General features: G+C 50.6%; 1 long non-coding RNA gene across 1 annotated transcript; it reads left to right on the top strand.

The window, feature by feature from the left end:
* The first annotated feature begins 5,590 nt into the window (after positions 1-5,590).
* Positions 5,591-8,775, top strand: LOC141072824 (uncharacterized). The gene is made up of 4 exons (XR_012226872.1): positions 5,591-6,142; positions 6,219-6,282; positions 6,358-6,444; positions 7,874-8,775. It is a non-coding gene; the product is annotated as an uncharacterized lncRNA (long non-coding RNA).
* The last annotated feature ends 221 nt before the right edge of the window (positions 8,776-8,996 follow it).

The raw sequence follows: 8,996 nt of genomic DNA on the forward strand, positions 1-8,996 counted from the left end.
TGTCCCGGTGGGGTGGAGGAAGGGGAAGCTCAGCACAGTGTATGGGGTCAGCTGTGTGGGGCATGGCGAGGATACAGGCTGTCCTGGTGGGGTGGAGGGAGGGGAAGCACAGCACAGTGTATGGGGTCAGCTGTGTGGGGCATGGTAGGGATACAGGCTGTCCCGGTGGGGTGGAGGGAGGGGAAGCTCAGCACAGTGTATGGGGTCAGCTGTGTGGGGCATGGCGGGGATACAGGCTGTCCCGGTGGGGTGGAGGGAGGGGAAGCACAGCACAGTGTATGGGGTCAGCTGTGTGGGGCATGGTAGGGATACAGGCTGTCCCGGTGGGGTGGAGGGAGGGGAAGCTCAGCACAGTGTATGGGGTCAGCTGTGTGGGGCATGGTAGGGATACAGGCTGTCCCGGTGGGGTGGAGGAAGGGGAAGCTCAGCACAGTGTATGGGGTCAGCTGTGTGGGGCATGGCGGGGATACAGGCTGTCCCGGTGGGGTGGAGGGAGGGGAAGCACAGCACAGTGTATGGGGTCAGCTGTGTGGGGCATGGTAGGGATACAGGCTGTCCTGGTGGGGTGGAGGGAGGGGAAGCTCAGCACAGTGTATGGGGTCAGCTGTGTGGGGCATGGCAGGGATACAGGCTGTCCCGGTGGGGTGGAGGGAGGGGAAGCTCAGCACAGTGTATGGGGTCAGCTGTGTGGGGCATGGCAGGGATACAGGCTGTCCCGGCGGGGTGGAGGGAGGGGAAGCTCAGCACAGTGTATGGGGTCAGCTGTGTGGGGCATGGCAGGGATACAGGCTGTCCCGGTGGGGTGGAGGAAGGGGAAGCTCAGCACAGTGTATGGGGTCAGCTGTGTGGGGCATGGCGGGGATACAGGCTGTCCCGGTGGGGTGGAGGGAGGGGAAGCACAGCACAGTGTATGGGGTCAGCTGTGTGGGGCATGGTAGGGATACAGGCTGTCCCGGTGGGGTGGAGGGAGGGGAAGCTCAGCACAGTGTATGGGGTCAGCTGTGTGGGGCATGGCAGGGATACAGGCTGTCCCGGTGGGGTGGAGGGAGGGGAAGCTCAGCACAGTGTATGGGGTCAGCTGTGTGGGGCATGGCAGGGATACAGGCTGTCCCGGTGGGGTGGAGGGAGGGGAAGCTCAGCACAGTGTATGGGGTCAGCTGTGTGGGGCATGGCAGGGATACAGGCTGTCCCGGTGGGGTGGAGGGAGGGGAAGCTCAGCACAGTGTATGGGGTCAGCTGTGTGGGGCATGGCGGGGATACAGGCTGTCCCGGTGGGGTGAGGGGAAGCTCAGCACAGTGTATGGGGTCAGCTGTGTGGGGCATGGCGGGGATACAGGCTGTCCCGGTGGGGTGAGGGGAAGCTCAGCACAGTGTATGGGGTCAGCTGTGTGGGGCATGGCAGGGATACAGGCTGTCCCGGTGGGGTGAGGGGAAGCTCAGCACAGTGTATGGGGTCAGCTGTGTGGGGCATGGCAGGGATACAGGCTGTCCCGGTGGGGTGAGGGGAAGCTCAGCACAGTGTATGGGGTCAGCTGTGTGGGGCATGGCAGGGATACAGGCTGTCCCGGTGGGGTGGAGGAAGGGGAAGCTCAGCACAGTGTATGGGGTCAGCTGTGTGGGGCATGGCAGGGATACAGGCTGTCCCGGTGGGGTGGAGGGAGGGGAAGCTCAGCACAGTGTATGGGGTCAGCTGTGTGGGGCATGGCAGGGATACAGGCTGTCCCGGTGGGGTGGGGGGAGGGGAAGCTCAGCACAGTGTATGGGGTCAGCTGTGTGGGGCATGGCAGGGATACAGGCTGTCCCGGTGGGGTGGGGGGAGGGGAAGCTCAGCACAGTGTATGGGGTCAGCTGTGTGGGGCATGGTAGGGATACAGGCTGTCCCGGTGGGGTGGGGGGAGGGGAAGCTCAGCACAGTGTATGGGGTCAGCTGTGTGGGGCATGGCAGGGATACAGGCTGTCCCGGTGGGGTGGGGGGAGGGGAAGCTCAGCACAGTGTATGGGGTCAGCTGTGTGGGGCATGGCAGGGATACAGGCTGTCCCGGTGGGGTGGGGGGAGGGGAAGCTCAGCACAGTGTATGGGGTCAGCTGTGTGGGGCATGGCAGGGATACAGGCTGTCCCGGTGGGGTGGAGGGAGGGGTAGCTCAGCACAGAGTATGGGGTCAGCTGTGGGGGGCACGGCAGGGATACAGGCTGTCCAGTTGGGGTGGAGGGAGGGGATGCTCAGCACAGTATATGGGGTCAGCTGTGGGGGGCACGGCGGGGATACAGGCTGTCCCGGTGGGTGGGAGGGTGAGCTGACATGCAGGGGGCTGTGTTATCACTGCTGTGAACACTAGCAGGGCTTAGAATAGAAATAATAGTAAAATACAATAATTCGATAATTCATTTTTTTTTCTTTCCCTGTTTGTCATTAGCTAACAGAGCATAACCCACAGGTAACACTTGAGGAAGCCGCCACCGCGCGCTGTGTCTGCTGGAACCATACACTCATGGATGAAGATTCATATTTAATGTATTAATAGAATTAATAGGATTTAGAATAAAAATAATTTTAAAATTCAATAATTTCCTTTTTTTTTTCAACTAGTTAACAAGGCATCTCAGAGACTGAACTGGCTCCATGTGGCAAGGACAACAAATTTCCCTGCTGGACGACATCACGATGGAGGGACGATGCTCTCCGGCCTCCATCATAATGTGGACCAGCTAGCCTCTTCATCCTTTGTTTGGGTAAGTAAAAATCCATGTACGTATCGTCAAAGTAGCTGTCATGACACGTACATTCATGTATGTGTATACATGTATATACAGTCACCTGTCATGACACCAGAGAGCTGTGTGGCTCTGTAGCACTCTCCAGCACCACACAGCGTCCTACACAGCATTGCGGCCTGCCACAGCCTCCTCCGCCCTCTGACAACCTGCCCCCGGGCTCCTGCAGCCCCTGACAACCTGCCCCCGGGCTCCTGCAGCCCCTGACAACCTGCCCCCGGGCTCCTGCAGCCCCTGACAACCTGCCCCCGGGCTCCTGCAGCCCCTGACAACCTGCCCCCGGGCTCCTGCAGCCCCTGACAACCTGCCCCCGGGCTCCTGCAGCCCCTGACAACCTGCCCCCGGGCTCCTGCAGCCCCTGACAACCTGCCCCCGGGCTCCTGCAGCCCCTGACAACCTGCCCCCTGGCAGTGCCGCAGAGTCCCTGGCAGTGCCGCAGAGTCCCTGGCAGTCTCACTCAGTGCCTGTGATAAGAGTGGTCCCTAAAATGTGGGGGGGCGCCGTGCCCTCACCCTCCGAAAAATCTCCCCTTCCATGCCAATTGGCACGTCGAGGGCCCGGTAAGCGACGGCCATTTGCCACGGTCGTTACCCGGTTCTCGACATGCCAATGCCATCAGGCAAGTCGAGGTCTGGGTAAGAAACGTGGCTATACCACGTATGTTACCGGGATCTAGATACTATCCTGTGGATGGAACGTGGGGGGGAACTCGCGGTTCTGGGTCTGTTTCTCTTGAACCACAAGTCACAGCAACCCAGTTTTGGTGTCTTTTTCGTAGTGGAGACTCTCAGCTGTCCACCCTGGGAGCGACTAATGTCTGGCTCTTACGGCACGGGAGTGGTGGTCCTCAGAGCCAGGGCCTAGGTTCTCCGGAACCGCAAGTCGCAGCCGGGCGAAACGGGTCTTAAAATCTGGGGAATTCCCTCGGTTTTCATCCCCCAAAGTGGCTCGTCACTGTGCGCTTAGGCTAGCCGGCTCTCATCCTCAGTATGTCACATTCAACAGTGAGAGCCGGCTAATGGTGCAGGCTTGAGGGGGAACAAATGCCCAACAGAGCAGCACACAGCCCCAATAAATATTTCCCCACATCAGTCTGGTAATTAGATTTCAAATGACACCCCAGTGGCCCCTCTGGCTTTACCAGAAGTCGCACCAGGGGCCCAATATCTGATTTGGACAGCAGATTTGAAAAGACATTTTGAGGCCTTGGGTCGGTTTTGAGGTTCTGAAACCCCACAACTACCCAGCAGAAGGTACCAGGCCAACCAAACTTGGCAGGAAAATTGTCCAGGATGCCTCCTACAAACAGAGACATCACTTGTCCCCCTGCTGCCCAGGGAATTTGAATTCTGGGGTCAGAGCATGGCTGTCCATTGATGAAAAGGATCCTGGTGGTGCAGGCTTGAGGGGGAACAAATGCCCAACAGAGCAGCACACAGCCGCAATAAATGTTCCCTCACATCAGTCTGGTAATTAGCTTTCAAATGACACCCCAGTGGCCCCTCTGGATTTTACAGAAGTCGCACCAGGGGCCCAATATCTGATTTGGACAGCAGATTTGAAAAGACATTTTGAGGCCTTGGGTCGGTTTTGAGGTTCTGAAACCCCACAACTACCAAGCAGAAGGTACCAGGCCAACCAAACTTGGCAGGAATATTCTCCAGGATGCCTCCTTCAAACAGAGTCATAACTTGTCCCCCTGCTGCCCAGGGAATTTGAATTCAGGGGTCAGTGCATGGCTGTCCATTGATGAAAAGGATCCTGGTGGTGCAAGCTTGAGGGGGAACAAATGCCCAACAGAGCAGCACACAGCCCCAATAAATGTTCCCTCACATCAGTCTGGTAATTAGCTTTCAAACCACACCCCAATGGCCCCTCTGGCTTTACCAGATGCTGATGCTAGCCCTTTTACGGGAAGAAATCCCAAGGTGTGCCCTTCAAATAGACACCAAAAGCATGTGGCTGCAAATTGTGGTTCCAGAGAAATGAGACCAAGACCTCCGGCACCCAAGGTTCAATGCAAATTGGATGGTCAAGGCCTGGTTAACGAACGGGGCGTGTATGCGGCTGTTACCCGGATCTCGATATAGTAATTTAAATGGAACGGAGATACCACTTTGATTAGGTGGTTACACTTCCTCTTGTACCTAGGTGGCACAAGAAGACGTGGAGCTGCCTTTTTCTTGCAGTGACTAGGGTTCGAATCCTTTTATTGTTTAACTCAATATTTATTTTTCTATTTCTTTAAGGGGTGTGTTCTTAAACTTGAGTAGTGACAGCACAGCCAATCATGATGAGGAGGAAGTTGAGGTGAGGATTTGAATATGGGGCATGTCTTTACTTGCTTTCAAACTGCCTACGAGGAAAGATGGCTGAGAGACAAACTGTAAGTACATAAATCAGCAACCCGGTTTTGGTGTCTATTTGAAGTGCAGTGCCTGGGCTTTCTTCCCCTAAAAGCGCTAGTGTCCAGGGCTTATGAAGGCAGAGCAGTGACCCCAGATTTTGGGCATTTTTTTTCTCATAGATATGCATTGGAAAGTGGATAAGGGTGGTCCGTTTTGGGCAAATTTCTCTGGAATTCAAGTCACTGCAGGGCAGTGAGGGTCTTAAAATTTGTGGGAGACTCTGTACTCACCCTGTTAAAGATCTAGATTCTGTGTGCATCAGCCACGGAGATATAATCGCTTAGCTCCCTATGATGAATCCCATTAATTTAGGACTTTGACAATTTTTTCACCTACAAATTACCAGAAGTCCTAAATGAATGGCATAGTAGGAAAAGCGCACTGGCAAATAGTACATGTGTTGATGAGCATGCTTCCTATAATTTATAGCATTTTTTACAGAGAGGCTTCAAAATGGCACATGCTCTGAAGTACAATTCGAATTGACCCAGATTCCTTGTCCTTAACTATGTGCACATGCTGCGGATTATGTGCGGATTCATCCGCGCGGATTTTGTAAAATCCGCAGGTGAAACCGCAGGTCAAAAGACCTGCGGTTTTACCTGCGGATTGCTCTGCGGTTTTGCCCTGCGGTTTTTCATCTCCTCAATGGAGGAGATGGCAAACCGCAGGAGAATCCGCAGAAAGAATTGACATGTCAATTCTTTCTGCGGATTGAAAACCGCAGATAATCCGCGAGGAAAATTCCGCACCGTCTGCACTGCGGTTTTTGATTCCCATAGGGAATCATGGTACTGTACACCGCAGCAAAAACTGCTGCGTGTCCGCAGCGGCCAAAACCGCTGCGGAACCGCAGCAAAATCCGCAGCGTGTGCACACAGCCTAAGATGTCTTTATTTTTTCTAGGATTTTGCACACTACAATTATGAAGAATCATTGGTCCATGTTTCCCAAAAAAGAGGTGGGTTGAATCATAAAAGAACATGAGGCTGTGGTGTCACATGCAATATTTAATAGCATTTCATATTCGGTTTCAGCTATTTCTGATGTAATGGTGAAAAAGTGAAGCGTTCCAGGGAGGTGGAGGTGTTTACCATACAGGTAATGTTCTGCTCACATATTCATCCACGTTCCCATTTGTTCTCCATCCTCTTAACCACATTACTCTCTCTGTAGGTCAGAGGTTGGCGTCGGTACAGAATGTTAAAACTGATAAACGATGCCCTGGAACATCAGGATGAAGCATACCAGTTGAAACCCAAGGTACGGAGTCCTGTTAAATTACTTTTACGCGGGATGATTTATCAGGCTATTACGCCCATCTAGCACCTCGATTGTCAATGTGACTTTACACACAACTATTAAGCAACTGTCGCTCAGTAGTCGGTGATGAGCGACTATCGTTCCAATTGTGCACGACCACACACCGGACACTAAATGATATTCCCTCAGTCACTCAGATCATGCAGTGTTGTTTTGTTTGGCTGAGTACATGCTATCGCCAGTATTTCATTAGCACACTGGCTGGGGAACAGTTCCAGTCTTTTGTCTGCACTGCATTAGCACTGTGAAGAGGTTTGTACTACACCACGATGCATGACACTTCACCAAATAGCACTCCGGTATATGATAAAAGGGTTAAACGCTCACCCGAATGCTGACCGAGGCATCCTGCAGTACTTCAGGACCTTCAACAGCATCAGAGATCATTTGATCTCCAACATCATTGAAGGTCCTGCAAGAAGCCTCATTGAGCAGCGGTGTCATTCAGGTGTGTAAAGCCAGCCCTTTGATTTAAAAAAAAAAAGTGACAATGAACACTGAGCAACTTCTAGATCAGCAATCTTGGGCAGAAAACAAGTATTTTGCTCTGAAGGTACACAGCCTATCAGTACAGGATCCATTAAAGTTGTTCACTGACTGGGGTGGGAGGTGGTAGGGGAGGTAGTGAAGAAAAAATAAAATAAAATCAGTTGGAAAAAAAACTTGCACATCTCCACAGCCAGGTTGTCTACATTCAACCCTTCTGATTGCAGGCACAGACATCTCAGAACCTCCCATATAACAAAGGAGATAAGAGTTGGTGTGTAGAAAACATTGCTATGCGGAGGGGTAGACATTACATTTTTATAAAATAAAATGAGCAAACTCCACATAGCAAAGTTTTCTACAGCCCTTAACTTGTTATCTCCTTTCCTATCTGCTACTATTGTGACCTGACTCGCAGCCTAAGGCTATGTGCACACGGGGAAAATCCTCCTGCGGATTTTTCTGCGCAGAATTCACGAAATCCGCAGGTCAAATGAGCTGCATTTTTCCTGCGGATTTCTTCCTTTTTTAGTGCAGTTTTGATGCGGTTTTTCAGTGCGGTTTTCCCCCTGCGGTTTTTGAGAATGGGGAGATAGAAAACCGCACAAAAGAAGTCACATGCAGTTGTTTGAAAACCGCACACCCACTTTCTGCAGCGTCTGCACAGATTTTTTTTTTTCCATAGATTTACATGCTACTGTAAATCACTGTGCGGTTCTGCGGGAAAAATGCATCGTGTGCACATGGCCTAAAAGCATCTTTGATTACAGTATATAATGTATAATATTTTGTGGGTGACAATGTTGCCGAGGTGCCATACCAGACTGTCACTATGTATAATGTTGCACTGTGCAATATTGATCAAATTTTTTTCTCTCCCCAGTTTGGATACGGTTTCACAAATTGGCAATAATGAAGATGGAGAAAGGAAGCTATGCCATTGCTGTAAAGCACAGGAATAAGACCAAATATAGTTTTATGTTTGTTTCTCTAAATAACATGACGTTTGCTTTGGTTTTGTTCCCTTTTCTATAGTATAGTGGTGATATGAATATGTACATGTCAGCATACCCTGTGGACTTTTTCTACTGTGAATTTTAGGAGCTTGACACTTGCACAATGAATAATGATGAGGTGTCCGTGTGACCAGAGGTTACAGAATGCAATTGTACCCATTGTATCTGATGAGGTTATTCTCATATGTGTTTTTCTGTCACAGGCCAGAAAAAGGAGATGAAAGTAGAATGGTCCTGGATAATCAGACAGTGCATGCACTAGGGCTCATGCCTTGTCTTTCAGGCAACTAACTCACAGCTATGTGAATACAGCTACAAGCAAGCTAAAGTACTTAATGACTAGTAGGGAGTGAGAGGTGCTATAAAAGTACAGAGTACCTGAAGGCCATGAGTACAAAGATGGCTTTACAAACCCTAATACCATTAAACAAGTCTTCTATAGCCCACACACAACTACAACATAGCCAGCTTAAATAATATTTTATTGAATTAAAACGAAAGCTCAAACTGTTAAAAATATAATTCAAATAAGAGTGCATTTACTCAGGCAATTAATCCAGTGACATTGTCAAGGGATGGGCCTTAAATTTATCAGCTCAGATCCCTGTGCATAGTCCTCACTTTGGCCATGATGCCAGAGCAATTGACAGGTTTTTTTCATCATTGCTGATAGCCCTAGGCCTTAAAAGCGTACAAATTTTTATATATATATATTTACTGTGACAGATCTGTCACTTCTCTGTGTGCGAAATTCACAGTAAATATGCAGGTGACTACATTGCATATTTACTGCAACGTGTACCAGTTTTACGTGCAAGAACCATCCATACGCATGTGTGGATCAGCCCTTGGAATCCCCTGTTTCTATATATATATATATATATATATATATATTACACACACACATTGGAAAGAAACAGGGGATTCCAAGGGCTGAGCCACACATGCGTATGGATGGTTCTTGCACATAAAACTGGTACACGTTGCAGT

The sequence above is a fragment of the Dendrobates tinctorius genome, unplaced genomic scaffold (assembly GCF_039654945.1).
Source record: "Dendrobates tinctorius isolate UK_male_01 unplaced genomic scaffold, ASM3965494v1 ptg000287l, whole genome shotgun sequence".
Taxonomy (NCBI): Eukaryota; Metazoa; Chordata; class Amphibia; order Anura; family Dendrobatidae; genus Dendrobates; species Dendrobates tinctorius.